Source organism: Dromiciops gliroides, chromosome X (assembly GCF_019393635.1).
Source record: "Dromiciops gliroides isolate mDroGli1 chromosome X, mDroGli1.pri, whole genome shotgun sequence".
Lineage (NCBI taxonomy): Eukaryota > Metazoa > Chordata > Mammalia > Microbiotheria > Microbiotheriidae > Dromiciops > Dromiciops gliroides.
In genome coordinates, this window is record NC_057867.1 from 58,422,492 (window position 1) to 58,443,278 (window position 20,787).

Consider the following 20,787-nt stretch of genomic DNA (forward strand, 5'->3'; position numbering starts at 1 on the left):
GTAGACTGTCTTTGGGAAATGACACAATGCTTTTAATGACCACAAGCTTTTCCCTGGAACAAAGATCTGGGTTTTTTAACATCAGTATTCTTCCAGTGATTCCGTATGGCTGCTGGTCTTGGCATACTACAGTTACTGCGGAATTAAAGTTGCAGGTTACCAAAAGGGCACTGGAGAGGTGCATGATGGGCGCAAACAGGTTATGACACATTACCAATAGAGAGTTGTACAGAGTGGCCACATAAAAGATGTCATCAGAGTGATGGATGTATTACTGGAAAAGGAGGCGGGCTGCTTCTATAACACTAGTGAAGGGTTGCAGCTAATAGAAAGTTGAAGTGGTCCATTAGTGTCCACCCCCTTCTACTGGGATCCCCACAGTGACACTTGATCGTGAGCAGAGGTTCTTAACCTGGGGTCTTTGACTTTGGTCTCTTTTTTTAGTATTTTGAGAACTGTTTTAATAGGATTTGTTTCCTTTTTAATTCTATGTATTTGATTTTATGTATTTGGAAACATAGTTCTGTTAAGGGATCCATGGCCTTCACCAGGCTGCAAGCAGAGGGGTCAAAGACACCAACAAGGTTAAGAAGTTTGGCCTAAAGAAAGGTCTGCGGTCCCTTGAATGGATTGTCAGTATAGGATTTGTATGAGGCATAGACAAGAGTTGCATGGGATAAGGGGGTAGAGGGAAGGTCCACACTCATGAGTTCACCTGTCTATCAGTATGTCCTAAGATATGATGCAAGATTAAACATGGCTTTGCTCAGCAGCACTTCTCCAAATAGTGCTGTGACATTTGTAGATACTTTATAGGTTGAGGTTTGCCAGGCCAGCTCTAGAGAGACTTGTCTTATGGATGACCCCAAGGATGTGAACCTGAGTAACTAGGACAGTGTTGCCACCAGCAGAAAATAAGGAAGTTTGGAAAGAAATAAAGACATCTGCCCTTACAAACAACTGATGAGAGAGAGACAGACACAGAGACACGGAGAAAGGAGAGAGAGACACAGATACAGAGACACAGAGAGAGACAGACACAGAGACACGGAGAAAGGAGAGAGAGACAAAGAGACAGAGAGAGAGAGAGAGAGAGAGAGAGAGAAGAGTCAAAGAACCAATGGGTGACTACAGGGAGGCAAATAAAAGTTCAATATGAGGAGAAATGTCCCCAAAAGTTCAGTTATCCAAAAGTGTAATGAACAGCTACAGGGAAATGGTGAATTCCTTGGCACTGAAGAAATTCCAGAACAGGCTGATTATCACTTACTGGGGATGTTGTAGATTCTTGCTTCAGGTATGAGTTAGACAAAATGATCTCTGAGAGCCCTTCCAACACTAAAAGTCTGTCAGTAGATAGAGTGCTGGGCTTGGAATTAGGAGTACCTGAGTTAAAATCCGGACTCATAGCTGTATGACTATGGACAAATAACTTAACCCTGTTTGCCTCAGTTTCCTTATCTATAAAATGTGCTAGAGAATGAAATGGCAACCCACTCCATTATCTTTGCTAAGAAAACCCCAAAAGGGGTCATGAAGAATTGGACAAGACTGAACAACAACAAATGATTCTGAAATTCCAATTCTATAAAAATAAGGACCACCATGAATATGTGCTCAAAACTAACCACTAACTTTTCTACAATAATTTTTAATGAAAGATTCTGTTTAGAGCAAGATCAAAAGAAATATTAGCATTTAGGTATAGTTTTAGTTCTTCCTCCCATTCAAATGAAAACAGTATTGCTCAACAATTCTATTTTTCTTTCAAGGTCCAGTAACCAACTCACTCAAAACTTTTTTTAAGGTTAGATGCCTTCTGGTTAGACTCACTGTGATAATAACACATCAGTATTTCAGAAGCTGGTGCAGGTAGCTCAATTCAAACCTCTAGCCCTACAGACAAAAATGATGTTAGTTGCTTCTTTATTCTCCTCTTTCTTTAACTGGTGCCCCTTGAGCCTGCTGTTGTAGCTGGGAGAGATGACTTTCTACTCTTCCAAAGAAGAGCCAGCCAAGAGGAATGGAAAGATCATTTGTATATACTCTAGTCTTGCCGCCCTCACTTACCTATGACTGTTTCTCCCCTAGGCGGGCTTTCTCTGGCAGAAAGCTTGGAGATCACTCCCTCTTCTATGGGGCCATATTAAAGAAGTTGTCTTTTTTATTTTTTTTCTTAACATTTTAAAGGCATATTTGAACAGAAAGTGTTCACAGAATCAGAAGCCTTAGGTTGGAGTCCTAGCTTTGACATGTACTAGCTGGGAGAGAAGTTAACTTGGGGCCTTTTGGGTTTCTCATTTATAAATTTTAAAAAGAGATTCATATCTACTCTACATAGCCCCAGAATTGTCATAAGGATCAGTTGTGATCATATATGTAAGGAATTTTCTAAATAAGAAAGCATTCTGGGGCAGCTAGATGGCGCAGTGGATAAAAGCACAGGCCCTCAATTCAGGAGTACCTGAGTTCAAATCCGGCCTCAGACACTTAACACTTACTAGCTGTGTGACAATGGGCAAGTCACTTAACCCCAATTGCCTCACAAAAAAAGAAAGCATTCTGTTACACTTGCTGTATTTGTTACTGAAGAGTTTTCTTCCCCTTTGTTTGCGGGGGTGGGGGTGGAGAAGAGGGGGGGAAAGAGAATAAATGCTTATAAGTTGGAAAAATAAAATTAAAATTACATTAAAATTATTACATAAAACCCAACTAACTATTCATGTTGTTGTTTTGGTTATCTGTAGTAGTATAATTGCACCATTCTAGTGGATGTGAGTCTCATTAAGGTGACTACTCCCTCTAACAATGCTGATTTCAGTCTATTCATGCCTTCCTGTACTGTGTGATGCTTATCACATAACTTCGCTTCAGGGAGTCTACCTAACCCGCTAGGGGCCTTCCCTATACAGTATTTATATTGTGAAGATGCCGGTAGAGTACAGAGGCTGTGGTTCAGTTCTCTTTCATTCTGGCTATGTGACTGTTCTATCTTTTTTTTCTCCTGGTCATACATCATTACTATTATTACAAATTATTAATACTCTTACTATCCTGTATATATCTTATTTGCACATATTTGTTTTATGTTGTTTCCTCCATTAAATTGTGAATTCTTTGAGAGTAGGGATTGTCTTTTGTTTTTCTTTGTATCCCTAGTGCTTAGCACAATGCCCAGGACAGAGTAGGCAGGCTTGTTGACTGATTGACCACTAAAACAATCCATCATTACTAATGATAAATAAAACTGTATAGCATCTTCTTTATATATATTGCCTGATGCCAGGGTAAAAAATACTTTAACGAAGTGTTGGTTGTTGATGCAGGGGTTTGCTGGAGCCAGCTTAGACTAGTTCACGAGAGCCAATTGTTCAATTTTCAGTGTGAGCATTTATACCTCAAAAATGGGCAAATACTACAAGTCAGAGATTATTTATTATTTTATTGATCATATAGACTTAAGAAATCTATGAAGAAAATGTGAATAATACAGGTTAAATTTAAACATGTGTGGTGCATAGATTTTTTTTCCTTCCAGAAAGCTGGTTGTTCAACATTTACCAGCACACCTCTGTCTTTTATTCACGAGTAGCTCCACTTTGCTAGTCAATACATAAACATCATAGAACCATAGAACATTAAGGTGTAAAGTGCCCCCACAGACCATCTTAGTCTAGCTCCTTTGTTCTACAGTGAAGGAAACTGAGGAATGGACGGAAGTCACTTTCTCAATGCCATACAGCTAGTTAATAGCAGAACCAAGACTAGAACCCAGATCTAATGCCATCAGTTTGAAACTGACGTGGTTTCATAACCTACCTTTAAAATGGTAGTTTCTAATTATGTGTTTAGAATGTGCACTTAGGAGAAATACAGCAGTTTATTCTAATGTCTTTCTTCCCTAAAAGAACATTTACTTTGAATAATTTAAAATATTATGCATTCACACTCACCACTCTCTCCTGACAACTGCATTCTTTTTCATGACTAGGGAAACGGGAGTTTTAGAGAAAGAAAAATGTGAAAGAAATGGTAAAAAGGTGTTTTTAACATAGTTTTCAAAGAAACATATTTTTTCATCTCTTAGACAGATATACAATTTATATGATGCATAAATAATCCTAGCAATGATGTTTAGCACAGACCTTTCAAGGGCAGAATTTGAAAATGCAGTTCTAAGAGAAAAAACTTCTCAATCCCTCCTCCAATGACATGGGTGATTATCCAGTAAAATGAAAACATTAAATACTTGGCCACATATATTTTTTATGTGTTTGGGGCTGATTAGTGTGTTTTTAACTCATCAAGATGCCAGACTTGCCAAAGTACGTGTCTTAACTCAAAAACAAACTTAGGGTTGCAAATATCATGGTTGGGGTATATAATGTGGTATTAGTATAGATAGAAGACACCCAAGGCTTCTGTTGAGACATCTCATAACAAAGAATACAGTCAGATGTTCAAACCTTCACCTCATCAATCTAGGCGGAAGCAGAAATAGGAAATATGTGTGTGTGTGTGTGTGTGTGTGTGTGTGTGTGTGTGTGCATAACAACAATTGCAATGACCTTACCTCTCAAATTCCAGTGGAATGGAATGGAGGGGTTAATTCTACACATATTCCTCTCAAGAATGTTTGGTAGCGAACACTTTGAAATTTTAGTGGGTCTGTGACTCCATTAATGTGGGTGCCCCTACCTTTCTATCTTCTTATAAGAGGGGAAGCAGCCATGGATAGCATGTTCAAGGCTTTCTTCCAGGTCTTTACTATCTGAGTCTCCCAGGGTGATATTCTGGCTGTCCACCTCTTGGCCCTCACTCTCACTACATGACCAGCCCAACTCCTTTTCTGGTGGTTCAGTTAAATTCGATTCGATTCAGTTCGATTCAACAAATATTTGTTAAGTAAATACTAAGTTCTTGGCACAGTATTAGGCATTGGGGATACAAAGACAAAAATAAAAGATGCCTGCCCTCGAGGAACTTATACTCTAATGGGATGGATACAAACTTTACATGGATAAAGTAACTGCAAATTATAAGCAAAAGTATAAATTTCAAGGAGGTCACCCTAACAACAGGGGGGATCAAGAAAGACATTTTGTAAGAGTTAGCATATATGGCATCCATGTCCCTGATGATGCATGCCTCCACTCATGCAGATCAGCTTTGTTAATATACCCACAATGCAATGTTCTTTTGTCCTTTGGGGAGCCTGCAGCTTAACTTAATGAAGTAGATTTAGAGTTGGGAAGACCTAGAATCAAATGATTTTCTGATACTTACTTACTATGTGACCATGAGATGATCATTTAGCATTTCTGGGCCTTGGTTCCCTTATCTGTAAAGTTCTGGTAATAATATCTGTAGTGCAGACCTCACAGGATTATTCTGAGCCTCAAATTCACACTTTAAAGAACGATATAAATGTTAGTTATTATTATTCAGAACTTCTCATGGTCCATGCTTCATACCCTACTAGCTTGAAGTACTGAAAGAGTGTCAGGATTACTGAAATGGGCTTATACAGAAGAGACAATCTCAGGATCACCCGCTTGTTTCCCAAATGCAACTCAGTTATCCACCTGATGAACTAACTCAATGGATTTCCCATCAAACTGGATGACATGATCTACGCAATATGCATTTTTCATCCTTTCCTATGTGGATGGCTAGTTAAGTTATTCTCTTTTAATTGTGTATGGATCTCATTGAGGTGGTGCTGCAGGGTTTGCGGGTTTAGTAAAATTAGTAATGTTGTTCATCAATGAGTTTTTTGGTGAATCCCTCCTTCAACTGGGAACTCTTCTTCTATTTGGATTTCACACAAAACTTCCTTGGTAATACTTGTGGGGCACACCTGAGGGCACATGGGCATGTATTTCCCTGTTTTATTCCTTGTTCAATATTGCTATTCAAAAGACAATTATTGAATAAAGTTATCTATAAGAAAGGCCTGAGTTCAAATCTAGTCTCAGATACTTACAAGCTCTGGGACAAGTCTTTAACTTGTATAGTATGGTGTCTTCAACTATAAAATGGGAATAACATTAGGACCTACCTCCCAGGGTTGTTATTATGAGGATCAAAGGAGATAATATTTTTCGAGTAATCAGTACCATACCTGGCACGTAACAGGCAGTGAATAAATGTTTGTTTCATTCCTTCCTTCCATCTCTTATAAGTGTCGATGTGATGACACCACTTTAAAAGTGAAGTTTTTAATTTTTATTTTGTAATATGGCTGAAATAATTTATGACTCTCAATTTTATATGACCCTGGATTGAAATAGTTGCTAAATACAGCCTTATATTCAAGTTCATCAGTAATTTTTCTTTGAGAGAGGGACCTTGGGCAAGCAAGCCTTTGAGCCTCTTGGGACCTCAGTTTCCTGATCTCTAAAATGACAGGGTTGAGCTGGGGGATCTTTGAGATCTCTTCTAGTCTGTGGAATTCTGTCCTGTCTAGATAACACATTCCTAGGATGCAGAAGGGAAAAGAGCCTCTTCTGTTCCTCTGGGTGGGTGAAGGGGAGAATTATCTGGCAGTGAAAGCCATGGGATAACATTAAAAAATGTAATTACACAAGGGCAGTAGTAGATACAATGAACAATAAATGGTCTGTTTGTAGGCATATAATGGGAAAACTATGTGAATGATGTCACAGGTCAACGTGGAGATGCTATGACGTTCAGATTGTGAGATTCTCTAATAAATGGGTATATTTATTTACTGATTCAACTTATATATAGGCAATTGGAGTCCATACACCTAAAAACTACTGTGTTTCATAAATAATTCTTGGCAAGAACTAACTAATTATCCAGAGCAGGACACACACTGTTGATCAGAAAATGAATTGCTTTAACAATATATGCCCTATCTGTGGCAGCTTCTTTTGCTTATCAACAACCAGATGTCTCTCAAAATTGTGAGGAAGGGGCAGCCAGGTGGCACAGTGGATTGAGCACTGGCCTTGGACTCAAAAGGACCTGAGTTCAAATCTCACTTCAGACACTTACTAGCTGTATGACCCTGGGAAAGTCACTTAACCCCAATTGCTTTTAAAAAAAGAAACTTGTGAGGGGAAGGGAAGAGATTAAGCATTTATAGAACACCCATTATGTGCCAGGCACTGTACCAAGAACCTTTTACAAGTATTGTCTCATTTGATCCTCACAACAACCCTGTGAAGCAAGTGCTATTATTATCCCCATTTTGCAGTTGAGGAAACTGAGAGAAACAGAGGTTAAGCAACATGCCCAAGGTCACCCAACTATTAAGTGTCTGCGACTGGAATATATTTGCAGTGACTCTTTCTATTTGTGATTAAGTTTCCATTTTCCTAACAATGGTGTGGACATGGAAAAATGTCATTTCATGAGGCAAAAACCTTCCTTCTACTTCTCTCAGAGTCAGTATTGAAACAGGAATCCCTTCCCCAACACAGCCAACAAGTGGTCATCTAGCTTTTGCTTAAAATCCTCTAAGGCAGTTCCTTCTACTTTTGGACTGCAATAATTGTAATGAAATTTTCCCATCTGTGAAGGTGAAGCCTCCCTCTTTCCAATTTGCACCCCTTGCTCATAGTTTGACCTTGTGGAGCCAAGCAGAAAAGTAGAATCCCTCTTCCATGAAACAGCCTTTCAAATGTTTAAAGAAAGTGATCATGTCTTCCCCCTAAGTCTTGAGTTTCAAGTCACTCAAATTCATTTTTATGCCCAGGATAAATGGAAATTGTCTCTTTTGGACAAATGACCAAAAGTCAAATATGCTCATCCCTAGATATGCTCATTTAATGGAAAGAAATGTAATGATGGTCATTGAAACCCAAATGCCTTTAACTCTGTTTGGACCCAGAGTTTGGTTCAAAGAGAAAGCTGCCCATTTCCAGAGAAGTGGTCCTTTGAAAGATTTGCTCTGGAGAGACACTTCTTCACTTGGAACTGAACTTTCTTGGTTCCCAGTGGAGAAAAAAGTCAGTGGATTTGGGATTTTAAAAATCTGTTTATGAACACAGCTCTAGTCTTTCCACTTCTCACTGAAAGTAACCTCAAATACCACATGCACCTGGGAGTGCATGTCATGCCAAAATAAAACTGTCTCAAGTCATTCGCTGAAAACTCACGCAGGTGGGAATGGAAGGTTAGAGAGCTCTGTGACTGTCTTGCTGGATGGTTTAAAAGTTCTGCTAATGAGGCCAAGGTTGCTGCCTCAATCCCCACTGAGGCCATTTAGCTCCACTATTTTCCATAGTCAGCCTGCACCTCTAGGCCCAGCCAACCATCTCACACACACAGACTTGTGGTCTGGAGGGAGCTGGCCCAAAGAGCTTGAAGGCTTCAGCACCTCCTGGCCCAATGACTGGCAAAATCAGTGAAAGCACGCATCCAAATGACAAGGTGTCAACTGTATCATCTTCATATTGCTGGGACAACAGAGCATTAACATCATGAAAACTGCCTGAAGTTACTATGGAAGGGGATTAAGGTTTTCAGGTGGGTTACATTTTCTTACAAATATTCATTTGGCTGTCTGTTTTGCTAAGGATTATTCACATGACTTGCTTACTTGCCTCTATAAACTCGTATCTGCATCTAATAATGGAGACTTTGATATAGGAACATCCTGAAATCAGTAATTAGTCATAGTTATGTAAATGTAGTTGGAACTGAGAAGTAGTGAAAAGAATATCCTCAGAAAAATATATGGCTGGGACAAAAGATGGGTTGATAATAAGGCAAGAGGATGCAATAACTTTTTTTGCAATAACTTTTTTGACTCTCCTGCCACAATGTTGACTCATAGTCAGCTTGCAATGCACTGAACACCACCCCTCTAGATCTTTTTCACATTAATTGTTGACCTTCTCAACCTTCCCCAATTTCATCCTTATGGAGTTTAGTTTGGGAACTCAAGAGAAGGGACTTTAATTAAGTTTAATTCTATTGGATTTGCTTCATAATTCCAGTCTTCTGAGTTCCTCTTAGATCCTGATTTGTTTACCACATTAACTATCCCACCCAGTTGTTTGTTATCAGAAAATTGGGAAACATACCTTCTATGTCTTTATCCAACACCAATGAAAATGTTGAACAGCCCAGGCCCAAGAAGAGATTACTGGAGTTACTCTAGAGAATTCCCTTCAAGGTGATCTCAAATCATTAACCCATCCCACATAGCACTAATTCTACTCTTTATCTAGCTTTCATCTCTCCATCTCAGAACAATGGAGAAGAACAAATTCTTTTCTGGAATCCAGATTTTTTATACATACAGCATCCCCTAATCTAGCAACCCTGTCAAAAAAGGCAATGAAATCAGTATAGTATGACCTGTTCTTTATGAATCCATGCCAGCTTCTAGTGTTCCTTTTCTAAGTGATAACAAGCCATTTCTTGTATAATGTGTTCTGGAATGTCACCAGCTTTTGAAGTCAAGCTCGGCAGCCCATAGTTTGCAGACATTATTGGTTTTCCTTTTTTGAAAACTGGGACATGTTCCTTTTTTCAGTTCCCCACTTCCCATCCCATTCACTATAATCATTGACAGTGACTTCTCATTCTTACCTTTCACTTCCTTTAGGACTCTCCTATGTAGTTACTGGCCAGGCCTGGTCACTTTGACTCATCAGACACAGCTCAGTGCTTTCTTATCTCTTCACTCGTCTTCAGTTCCAACTCCAGTACAAACAGTTGCAGCTTCTTGCCGAATTATCATTTTCCATGGACGATAGACATATAGACTGTTGTGCAAATTAACTAGGACAAATCATAATAATTAGATTTATTAATAAATCATAAACCTTCCAACTTCTTATAATCTTAAAAAAAACTTTTAGAATGCAATATCTTCTCATCTTGCTGAAATGAATTATTTTATGAGTTTCTATGATTTTGATACATATGCTTTAGTTCTTCATTATAAAACTACACTTCTATCATATTATATATTAAGTACACCTTTCACAAACAGTCTATTTTTCCAGGTATATCTTTAATTATAGCCCAGAGGCTTTCAATCTGGTTCAAACCAGGTGAATTCACAGGCCCATGAAGCAGGTCTCCTGTCTCTGTCTCTTGGCTCAATCTCTTAATCATTCATGATGTGTGGCATAGTACAGGGTTATGTTGTAGTATTCAATGTCTGTTTCTGAAACAATTTAACTTCTTAGTATATTAGTACATTTATCAGAGTTCATCATTCTCTCACTGGAGATAAGACTTCCAAGCCCAAAATATTTTTGGAGGGTGGATTCTCTTCTCATAATGGTTTTGAAATAGTCTGAAATGAAGTGAGTTTCATCAGCATTTTTTTTTCACAATCTGTATAGTACTCCAGTCTTTGTATTGTCTTGCCTATGGTAAGCATTGTCTCTTCTTCATAGAAGCAGTTAGCAGTTGTCTGCATGTTTTCTTGCTGTTCTTCCAAATTAAAAAAGCCTATGACACACTATAGAGTAATCAGTAACAATCTGTCTGGCTGCCAGGTCCCACTGAAGGACTTTGTTTATTTCTGGGATTAATAAGGCTGTTTTATGGGGCAGCTAGATGGTGCAGTGGATAGAGCACCGGCCCTGGAGTCAGGAGTACCTGAGTTCAAATCTGGCCTCAGACACTTAACACTTCCTAGCTGTGTGACCCTGGGCAAGTCACTTAACCCCAATTGCCCAGCCAAAAAAAAAAACCAACAAAACAACAACAACAACAACAACAACATCAACAAAAAAAATAAGGCTGTTTTATATCAAGAATTTATAAGTGATTAGTATTGGTTTTCACCAAATTGTTGAATGTCCTGGGTAATGCACATACAACATAATTAAGCCTTGTCAATACTGGCTGCTAGCATCATCCTACACACCTAGAAATCCCTTGTTTGTCTTTATTCTTCTTAGACTGACTTAGCTTACACTTCTGTACACATGTATAAGTATGTATATATATACATACATACACACACACACACACACACACACACACATATATATATATAAAACACATTACATATATTAGGGAAGCTAGGTGGTATAGTGGATAGAGTGCTGGGCCTGAAGTCAAAAAATCCTGAGTTCAGATCCTACATGAAACACTTACTAGTTATGTGACACTGAGTAAGTCACATAAGTTCTGTTCCTGTTTGCCTCAGTTTCCTCATATGTAAAATGGGAATAAAAATAGCACCCACATACCAGGGTTGTTCTAAGATATGAGATGATTTTTGTAAAGCATCTTGCAAACCTTAAAGCTCTATATACATGTTGATCATCATAGAAATATATTAGCATATATATATGTGTATGTGTATGTGTGTGTGTGTGTATATGTGTGTGTGTTTGTGTTTGTGTGTATAGGTATATTTGTATATGTGTGAAGGGCAGTTAGGTGGCGCAGTTAGTGTCAGGTCTGGAGTCAGGAAGATCTGAGCTCCAATGCGGTGTCAGATACTTACTAGCTGTGTGAACTGGGGCAAGTCACTTAACCCTGTTTGCTTCAGTTTTCTAATCTGTTAAATGGAACTAGAGAAGAAAATGTCACAGCATTCTACTATCTTTGCCATGAAAACCTCAAATGGGATCATGAAGAGTCAGAGACAACTGAAATAACTGAACAACACCAAAACCAGCAAAATGTGTATGTATGTATGTATGTATGTATGTATGTATGTGTATTTGAAGTTGAGAGGCAGCACGGTATTGTGGACAGAGGGTACACATCAGATCAAGGAAGGTCTAGGTTCAAGTTGCATCTCTGACATATCTTGGTTGTGTGACCCTGGGCAAGTCACTTAACCAATCTCTCAGTATTCTAAACAACTTTCTAAGGCACTAATTTGCAGAGAAAGTTCTGGCATGTATTGATATATGGAATCTCCTCACCCAGGGCTTCCCTATGCAAATGAAATAACAAGCCTGATCCCTATCCCATCCGAGGTCATCGGATTTATTGCTGTTTCTCTTCCTGGATACTGTCCCCTGTGAATTACTGGATCTTTCTTGTTATTCTTCATCCTGTATTGTAGCTGCTACTTTCTTTCAAGCTTGGCAGATATATGAAGTCAATTTCCTCTTCTCCCTTCCCTTTTCAGTCTTAATCAGATTCACAAGGCTCCAGGAAAATGTATCTTTAACAGCCCAAATTAGGTACACTCCATTCTTAGCCAAAACTTCATTGCTCTTATGTCTTAAGCAGTGATCCAGAAATCCAAATCCCTTTCTCAGACATAATCTTCTTAGCCAAGTGTTCATTTCCCAAATCCAACCTTCTCTTTTGAAACCCCTATGTTCATTTGGCAGGACTGATGAAAATACCACCTGTGTCCCAAAGGTCTTCTGCTTTTTTACTGAAGGCTTCCCAATTCTGTGCAATACTTTCTCATTTCCTTCTGGTGGCATCATTTGTCCCCATATAACTCATGCAGAGAGACTGGGTAGTGGTCGTGGACAGTAAAGTTTGACACATTTCAAGAGGCTCTCCACCACATCTTTGATCCATGTGCTGGGAACACATTGGACCTCTCTATTGTTTATATCAAGCTGATAAGGAGCTGGTAACCCTCAGAAGGGAGTTACCAGTCATCAGTTCTCATCTCTTCTTCCTCTGCCACTTACTGGATGATCTCCCACCTTGGAGCCCACTAAGCCTCTGTATCCTCTTAAAATAGTCTACATCCCCCTCCTACAGAAAGAGTCTCATAATTATTATTTCCCTTCAGATATCCACTGGTCCTTTTCCCCTTTCTCCTTTGTGGCACATGCTTCCATCACCCCACCTCCTGATACAAATTAGGGTTCCTGTCTTCCTGTTTCCTCACTGAAGCATTTTCTGTTCCCATTCTTTCATCCTGATTGTGTAATGCAGAGCCAGTCACTTAACCATTCTCTCAGTGTTCTAGGCCAAAGCTTCATTTTTGTTTTGTTTTGCAGGGCAATAAGGGTTAAGTGACCTGCCCAGGGTCACACAGCCAGTAAGTGTCTGAGGCTGGATTTGACCTCAGGTCCTCCTGAATCCAGGGCCGGTGCTTTATCCACTGTGCCACCTAGCTGCCCCCTAGGCCAAATCTTCTTAAACTGTGGGTCAAGAGCCCATAGAGGATCATATAACTGAATGTGGGGGGTTGCAAAAACATTGACAGTAAATATTTCATTTGTATACCTATTTTATATACCATTACACTCAGGGTCATGTAAAAATTTCTCAGGCAGAAAGGGATCAAGAGTGGAAAAAGTTTAAGAAGTACTGTTCTAGGCAATTCCCTAAGACTAGAAGTTTCAGAGAAGGTGAAATACATCTTTACCAGTAATTAGGAAGAGGAATGCTGCTTGAAAGAATGAATAAGAATGGGAATACCAAGGAGGACTTGCATGCGACAAATAGTACAAAGCAATGATATCAAACTCAAATAGAAATAGGGGCCATTAAATTCTACATAAGGATCCCTATGAGCCACACATTGACTTAGTTTTAAAATGTAGTACTAAGTTTTATCCTGTTAGTACTAAGTTTTATTATGTTTTTATTAATTTTGTTAAATATTTCCCAATTACATTTTTTTGCAGGGTCACACAGCTAGTAAGTAAGTGTCTGAGGCCGGATTTGAACTCAGGTACTCCTGAATCCACTGCGCCACCTAGCCACCCCCTCCCAATTACATTTTAATCTGGTTTGGGCCACACTCAGAAATGTTATAGGCCGTGTGTCTCTTTCCTCTAGGATAAAGGATTTAGTCAGGGAAATTGATGATCAGAAAAAAAGATGTGGGTCAGTCACATCATGAGAGTGAGGGACAAAAGGGATAACCCAAGTGTCACACTGTAGGTGTCCAAGAAGTATTATAATATAGAGAGATATATCTCCAGCATATTGGGTAGACCTCTTATGGATGAACTGGGGGAAGAAATGAATAAAAAATCACAGAAGGTGAGAAAGCATATTGTGACTGACATCCATGGAATGAACTAATGTGATCACAGACCCGTTGAAGAACAGAAGTATGTACTGTAATATCCAACTCATTTTTTGTGGGCTTTTTGAATCAGTTCCATTTCAAGGTGAAGTACATTAATCAATGCTGATTCTAGATGTGCTATATATTTCTTTGTAATAAACTGGAAATTTGTGCAAGAATTTTTTTAAGCATAGGATTTCTAATAGCCTTGGTTATGACAACAGTGTGTTCTATCTTCAAGGGCTCTGTGTTTCTAATATCTTTCATGAGGTTTGGAATTAGATTCAAAAGCCGTATCTACACATACTACCCCTTTGCCTGAGGCAGAAGGTAATAAAAATGGTTGAAAAGGATGTGAAGCCTCAAGAACTCTCAATGAAACTATTTGGTAAAGTCCACTTTTGTTTCCCGGCTCCGTATATGTGTTTAGAGATAGAGTTAATATCAAGGGTCGTGAGTGAACAGCTTTGTTACTGTTCCTTCAGTGTTAGTGGTCAAGATGAAAGTTCATCTTTGAAAGACAATAATCCCCTACCTAAGTGAACAACAACTCAGTCTGTATGGGACTCTGTAGTTCTCATATTTGTCACGGTCGAAAGCTGTTCAAAATTTAAGCACAAATTGAGATGAATGCCATTCTAACTCAGTAATCCATAGCTGTAGTGATGGCCCCTCATATTTACCATAAAGCACTTCCTGACAGGTCATCTAGTCCTGATCAATTTAAACTGTTGGTTGGAGCTTGTGTTCCAAAGAATGCTGGAATCATAAACAAGCAAGATGGCATTGCTACAAAGGACAAGAGCAATCGTAATTTTTAGGACACTATGGTGTGGCTGAAAGGGTCCCAAACCTGGGACTTGGAAGACCTGAGTTCAAATCCCAACTCCTATTTGTGTGACCCTTAGGCATATATAGCACTTAACTTCTCTGTGCCTCCATCTCCTCTTCTATAAAATGGGAACAAATAATGCCTAGACTACCTTAACTCATTGGGTGATTACAAATGAAAAACAATGCCTGAACTCATTGGGTCATTATGAATTAAAGGCGTGCTAAGGCTTTGAGATCCTGACTCTACATTTGAAAATTTTCCCCTCAGCAACCAGCTCCTCCCTTCTAGTGGGAATCAGACCCAGAACAGAATTCCCCCTGCTTGGTTCCCCCACCTTTCAAAGGATGATGTTATCCTGAAGGCAAGTCAAAAAGGCATTTTGACTGAGAGAGCCAGCTACAACGGGTGTCCACACAATTAAAGTCTCCTACAACTATAACATTGTGTTTCCTGCCAGATTGGTGATTTGTTTCCCAAACTCCTCATCTGTTTCTTTTCTTTTTTTTTGTCCAGGTGAATTGTAGCATTTTCCGGTGACAAATCATTTCTGTTTCTGCCACTAATGACCTGTCACCAAATAATCTACAGAGAGCTCCCCTCTGGTTCCTTAGATTTAGTCACATAAGTATATTTTCTTAATTAACAAGGACACCCCGCTCCCTTTTAATTTGTCTCTTTTTTAAAATACAGAATATCCATCTAGAACTATATCCCATTTATGGGTGTCAAATCGCCAAGGTTCACCGATATCGATGAGGTCAAATTTACCACTTCCATGTTTATTTTCCTCATTGCCTCTATTTTGCACATTTGGTTATATACATTTGAGGCAGGGGGTTTTACTGCTGGCTCCTTTCACTTAGAGTTTGTCAACCCACTGTGGGTGCTTCAGTTCCTTTTCATCTTATGTTGTACCTACTCTCTTTGGAATTTAGCTTAGTGAATGTACACTAGACAGTTTTCTCCATTGTCATTTTTAAGAAAGTCTCAATTTACTAGATTTGCAAGACTCAGGGCAAATATGTTAATACTAGCACTTGTTAGGTGTGTCCTTGGCCTGTCATTTCTGTATTTGATGCAGTGGTACAAAAATCCAGATCCCATTCTCAGACAGCATCTTCTTACTCTGGTCTTCAATTCCCATGTCTGCTTTTCTCTTCTTCATCCCCAACCTGTACTGGACAACGGTGATGAAAACACCACCTGTGACCCTGTGGTCTTCAGTTTCTTGTCCGTGATTTCCCATTCTTTGGCGATGGTTTCCAAGTTCCTTCTGGTAGTGTCATTTGTACCCACGTGGATCACAAGAAGCAAGGGGTAGTCATCTGTTTTAACGAGCCTTGGGAGTTCCTCTGTCAAGTGTTGGATACATGCCCTGGAAAAATAGCAGGCCTCTCTGGTGCTATTATCAGGTAGATGAATAGTGGCCTTGGTTCCACTCATCAGGGAGAAAGATGCCAACCCCCAGTACTTCCTCCTCTAACTCTTACTGGATAATTTCTCACCGGAAAGCACCTGCAGATGTCCTTATCCTAAAAGGACAAGCAGCTGCATCCTCCTCACGATCACCAGCTCTCTCCAATCTCCTCATAAAGAGCCTCCAATTTGTTTTTTCTCCAATCCATATTTCTAATGGTCCTTTTTCACTTCCTCCTTGGGGGGACATTTTCACATTCTCCAACTTCCTGGCCTGAATTCAGGTCAGAATTCCTCTTAGCTTCTGCAGATCCTTTTACTTACCTTCCGCTATTGGAAGAAACTCAGCATTGGCCCGTCAGTCACTTCATATCCCTTTCTCCCTAGGAAGACCAACCTTCACTTTGATCATAGACTGCTAATCATCACACCATTCAACAGAAGTCACGGAGAAATTGCCCAAGCCCTCAATATTTACTGAGATCAAGAGGCTTCCAACTTGATTCTGTACCAGTCACCCCCTTTAGCACCTAATTAAGAGCCTCTTCCACAGCCCCTGGCCTGCTAGACAACCACACTTAACTGCCTTCCACCTTCCCACCCTAAGCTCTGACTGTTTTACTAATTTGCCTTAATAACCTTTCTTTAATCCCCTTGCTTTACTAGCCCTTCTCTTCTCCAGGTTTCTTCCTCTTCCTCACTCCTCCTTCAGATTGAGCCCTTTTCCTCTTCCAGCTCAATTTTTCTTCAGGGGCCCCTCCTTGTTTCTGCTCCCCCAAATCAATCTCTGGCCTTCTTGACAATTGTCACCAGTTCCTCCAAATCACTTTTACTTTATTTTCCTTCTCCTTCTCCAGCCCCTTCTGCCACAGAGCCTTCTCTTTCAGTAAATTGAGGTAAGATATCAGTTCCACAGAGAAAGGAAGGAATGGACACAGGCATGGAATGATTTCAAGGTGGAGAGGAGGGAAGATGGGAATCTCCCGTCTTCACAGGAAAACCGGAAATAAGGTCATCTACTGAAATTGGGAGCCTGGAAGGATGGGAGCTGAAGAGCCCAGGCTTGCCACAGCTAATACAAGGAATGAATACAATCGCAACACAAATATTTTGCATCTGAAGATCTTGCCAATTCCATCTTTAAATGCCTGTTTTAAAAATGTACCAGTTGCAGAAATATGCATTTAGTTCTTCTTTGCCCAGACTCACTTCTGTGGTCGAACACTTGCTAATCCTCCCACATACGTGAGGCACATGCTTAACTACACAGATGGGTCTTTTGCTGGGCCTCTGGGATGCCAGATTGGAGATGTGAGAAACAGAAGAGAAATCGCTTAGGTTTGCCTCTGCATTGGTTCTGGAAGAGATGCAAACAGAGAGCTCAGCAAGCAAGAATCAGGAGGTCACAAATGTGGCGTGGCTCATACACGATGATCTCCATCCATAAACGGAGATGGGGGGGAAAGCTTTCCCTTTTCCACTACTGTTGCTTGATGAAATGGCTTTTGTCTTATAAAGTATCTCAATAGCTCTAATCCATGACCCAAGGACCCCGAAACCTTTAGACTTAGCCAAGCCTCTAGGATGAAACTCAGCCTGTGTAAGAAGGGCTTTTCCTCTCTTTGGCTGGTTAAGACTCCACCTAAAGTTTACACCATAAGTTTCCTAAAATAACTTATGTAGATAATGATTAATAGGTACATAGGTAATAATATAATTATTGTAATATAATAAATATAACATGGTTAAGTTTCCCCAAATGTGGGGAACAGGTTTCCCAGCTCCCATATAAATATTCAAAGTGACAGATGCAAATTGGGTATGGGATGGCCTTTAATTCACCCCAGAGATGCAGAAGACCCAGATTCCCAAGAATCCACAGATGAATACAAAAACCTATAAGGTACCCAATAGCTCATGCCTTCCTCACAACCCCAGAAGGTAGCTATATTTGGGGGCAAAGAATACCCCAACACATCAGACCTGTATCGTAGAAATCACTTGCTATAATAGTGATGGGAGGCGGTGGCAAGATCCAAGTCTTTTGCTCAAGTAATAAGTCCCTATCTCTGTTCCTTCAGCCATGGGGTTCACACAGACCATCATCTTCCTTCTTGAATATCTGAATCAACCAGGAAACCATCCTTCTCTAGAAGACCATGTCTCTGAACTCGAGGTCACTGATGAGGTAACCCCCAAGACAAATGCTGCCCAATAAATCTCTCTTCTCTGACTAGGAGGCTATATTAATTTATCCTGGTGTTCAGGAGATAAAAGCCTCTCCCTCTACACAGGTGTTTGGGGTTCAGAAACATTGTCCATGAACTCGTCTGTCATACCAACTGGGTATACACTTATCTGCTTCTGCCATTTCCTTCTGCAGCAAATCTACCAGTGCCCTCAACTGTTGTCATCTCCTCTCAGGCTGTGCAGACAAGCTCATACAGTTCCCATGCACATGCACCCTAAGGCAACCATCATCAATCTCTGTAGGAGGTGGGAGGAGGAGGTTAAGAGACTATGCATTCATAGGCATACCCCCATTCCTCCAGAATACAGGCCCAAGTTGACTCTGGCTTGTCTTCTGAACAGGAAAATGGTGAAAGTCAAAAAGGGCTCAGCTGATTTACAGACCACGGATAAGGGAAGCTACTCTGTTGAGTCTGTCCTCTTGAATCCCAGGCAGCCAATCATCTGGCAGAACAGCCCCAGTGGGCATGCCCATGCTCAACAGGAGAAGAGATACCCTCAAAATGATTGGGGAAACTTTTGATAAACTCTACCCCTTATCCTAAATTCATCTTGATTGGTAGTCAAGTCATTTCTTATCTGGCCATTGTAAAAATCCTCTTCCACTGCTTCATCGTGGTACAGAGATGACCCCAAATTCTCAAAGGTTTGGCTGGTGGTACATACTCTCTGGCAGATCCCACCAAGTGTCAAAGGCCCAGCAATGGACTGAATGTCTACCAATGTATACCAAGGATCAGAGTAAGACCTTAGTGGCATTAATTTAGGTTGCGTAGTAGAAGCATAGTCTGCAGAATAAGGGAAGTGATAATCTTGCTTGGACTGCATCTTGAGGAATTAGGATTAGAGTTAGTGTGTTCTAGGCACCATACTTTAGAAATGACTCTGATAAGAGTTTGAGAGTCAGAGGACCTGTCTTTGAATCCTACCTATGTAACACTTAGGAAAGTCACTTAACCTTTCTGGGGCCTCCTTTCCCTCATCTGAGAAATTAAGGATTGGACATGACCTCTAAGGTTCCTACCAGGTCTAAATGTATGATCTTTTAGACCCTCTGCCAGAATGGTAAGAGGACTGTAGAACATAGCATAGGAGGAACAGTTGAAGGAACTAGAGATATTTAGCCTGGAGAAAAGAAGATTTAGTGGAATTATGGTAGGTGTTGTCAAATGTTTTAAGGGCTACTGTGTGGAAGCAGTATTAGATTTGTTCTGTTTGGCCCCAGAGGGCAGAACAAGGAGCAGCGGGTGGAAATTTGAGACAGTCATATTTCATCTTCATATAAGAAAAAAACTTTCCTATTATAACTAACCAAAAGCAGAAAGAGTTGCCTCTAGAAGTAATAGATTTCCCCTACCTGGAACTTTTCAAGTAGAGGCTATATGACCAGTTATCAAATCTGTTACAGGGGTGACCTGTTCAGTTATGACTTGTACTAAGCCTCCAAAGTCCTTTCCTCCCAACTCAAGCATTCTCTCATTCTCCAAGTCTCAAGCCCTGCCAGCTTTGAAAATGGAGACTAAAGCTACATCAGATACAACAGTTAAAATGATGTAGTACTGGTTGGATGAATCCTTTAATGCACTCAACCCTAAAATGTCTCCTCTTCTTACAGCCAGAAATGCACTCTAACTTTGCTTTGATCTTTCTAATTTATTCTAAAGATCACACTGTAGCTATGCTTGACTCTGTAAGCTCTGTAGCAAAACCAATACCATTCTGTCCTGACCTGAGATCAGAAACATGCCTTTGGATTCCATATGCTGAGTTAAGATGTAATTGTATATGCCCCTATAATGGCAATGCAGATACAAGTCAATATTCTAATGATTACAGATATTCTTTTTTGAGATTCCCAAAAGGGAAAAAAAAGTTATGTACAAATCTAACTCCAGGATTTCGCATCCTGGGCACATCCTAGAACTGTAAGATTCAGATGGAACATATGTCCTTTCGTACTGAGGCAGAACAAAATAGATTAATGATAGACTTTTTCCCTTGAATTTTTACAGATTTTATAGTAGGAATTAGAATAATATATTATGTTTTCCATCCTTAATCTATCAAATATGCTTTATAATAATAGTTCAGTTGATGAGATCACAGTGTGTGCTGAAGCACTCAGCAACATTTCTCACAAAGAATACTGTCCTTCAGACAGTTCTTTGCTTTTACAGCTTAAAGTGTGTGTGTGTGTGTGTGTGTGTGTGTGTGTATGTTTGTGTGTAAAACAGGGAGGGAGAATGTGAGTGAGTGTATATGTACAGGCACGTTTGTGAGAAGAAAGAGCTTTGTGGCAAAAATAACAAATTCTCTTCTTTTGAAAAGAAACAACACA